Below are 2,393 nucleotides of genomic sequence, written 5' to 3'. Positions count from 1 at the left end.
GTGCTTAATAAGTTTAAGCATAGTTAAACTGCGGCTAATTTTATACGACAGCGTGTACAGCCTGTTCTGCCGGAGCCGAAAGGGTGCAGTTGCCATGACGTTGCAAAGCACCAACAGCCACGAAACGCGTTGCAAAAGCCCATGCTATCGCATTAACTCGTAGGCAGTGCTTAACATCTTCTAAGGTTTTTGAATACCGAATATCCATTTTGAATCGACTTTAAATAATCTGTTGTTTGAACAAATATTGAGAAATTTCTATTATTTGCTCACCCCTACTTTTATCGCATAAGAAGACAAAATAAGGGTCTGTCCATTGCTTTCTAAGACTGCTCACGACGTCCACAATCAAACGGGTTGCTGTGCTTAAAAACCAGAATGTTCATGCTTTGTATGAACTAAACTGTGTTATTTGAACTCGTTACTAATATTAGGTATCCACACTGTTTTTATATGCTTGTTGTAAAGCAGATAATTAGCATACTGCCACCCTTTAGATTTTTGTGTATTTCATTACCTATTGCCTTGTTTGAACAAGTCCATTATCATTCAGCAGTGTCAGCTATATTTGTGAATGTCTTAGCACTATTACTTTGATAGTGTGGATTTGTCTATTGATTTGCCTTGAAGGTGCATTCATATTTTAATGTTATCAGTTGATGATTTTTGAGAAATGTCAAAATCTGGCATAAAAGATGCCTTGACTTTCAACATGGCTGCTACTTTTTTTTTGTGGCAGTCTACCTGCCTAGAAGACTGCTTCAACACAGTTTTACTGCCCTGTTTGGATTATTAGTTCTGTGTTTTTTTTAAACTGCAAGTTTCGATAAAAAGGTGCTTTCAGGTTTCGGCTTTCATCTAAATATACAGTAGAACCTCGGTGATACGAATCTCACGGGGCCGCGAAAAAATTCGTATCATCAAAATGAACAAAAATAAGTATGCAGAAGTATAGGAAAGGCAGTCGTGCATATCTGTTTATATCGAGAAGGTTTATTACGGTTGCGCGGTCACAGCGCGACAGGTGATCGCTACGTCGGCGACGCGCGGGCCCTTCTCGCGGCGCGTACAGCCCGACAAAAGATGGTGACATGCCAGCCGCACGGCGCCGCAGACTGCTCGCGATGCGTACAGCGCGACTAGCAGTCGCGAAGGCTACGACATGCGCACCCGCCGCCGCGTGTGCCGCCGACTACTACTCACGGCCGCTGCAAACCTTTCATGGCGTGGAAAACGATCACGATGCTGGCGATGCGCGGTCCGCCCGCCTCCGCGTACTTTTCGCGACACCTACAGGCTGGAGATCGCGACATGCGGGCCGTGCGGCATCGCAAACTGCTCGCAGATCGCGATCGCGGAGCTAGCAATGTCCGGTCCGTGCGCACCCGCCGCATACACCACCGCCAGCTGCAACGTCTGCGGTTAGTGGGCCACGCGCTGCTGAAAGCTTTCCGCGGTGTGAGCCCGACAGAAAATCGCGACGTCGGCGAGGTGCGGACCACGCGTCACCGCAAACTGCTCATGATGCGTACATACAGCGCGGCTGGCGATCGCGGAGTCATTGATATGCGGGCAGTGCGTAGTGGCGCGGAGAGTGTTCGTACCGTCCGAAATTTTGCACATTGTACACAATGCACTCTGGCTAGGGAATTTTGCGAATTCGTATCATCCCGAAATTCGTATCAACCGGATTTGTATCACCAAGATTTTACTGTAGTTTGTAAGCGTTCAGGATACGTGGACTACATATCTATGTGCTCGATGAGGTCTCATTGTCTTTTGACCTCGACAGTGTTTGCACCTGCAACTCCACCATGTTTAATAATTTCAAGATCGTATTGGTTGGCTGACTAGTTGACCCCTTTGCATGCCTTTAGTGCTTGCAATCCGTAAGGTAAGTCTTTTTTTATTTATGCGACATCTCTTTGCAGTTGAGTCGCAATTAGGGATGTGTAAACATTGAAATTTTCAAATATGAATTGAATATGAATGTGGGAAAAAAATGCTTTTGAATATTGAATGATATATCAAATACCTGATATTTGTAAAAATTAGCAGATATTGTTATGCATGAAACAGGATGGAGCTGTCATATCACTGCCAAATGCAGTTAACTATCACTGTACAGTACACGCGGTCATGCATTGAGGTGAAATTCAAAACGTTTTGCCGTATTCAGTAATTTTTTAATGTTCGAAAATTCCGAATATTAGTTTTTCAAATACAAATCAAACAACATATTCAGTTCAAAATTTGCAATATTTGCACATCCCTATTTGCAATACCAGAGTCCAAAATCAAACATGAACAACTTCATTGAAACAGGATGCATATTACACATTTTCACATTTTTTTTCCTTTTGAACAGTATAGCCAGGCATCAATAAAGTCCA

This window comes from Amblyomma maculatum, chromosome 8, assembly GCF_055883805.1.
Source record: "Amblyomma maculatum isolate TAMU_Amacu chromosome 8, ASM5588380v1, whole genome shotgun sequence".
Taxonomy (NCBI): domain Eukaryota; kingdom Metazoa; phylum Arthropoda; class Arachnida; order Ixodida; family Ixodidae; genus Amblyomma; species Amblyomma maculatum.
The sequence above is the reverse complement of the archived record's forward strand: the minus strand, read 5'-3'. Positions refer to the sequence as shown.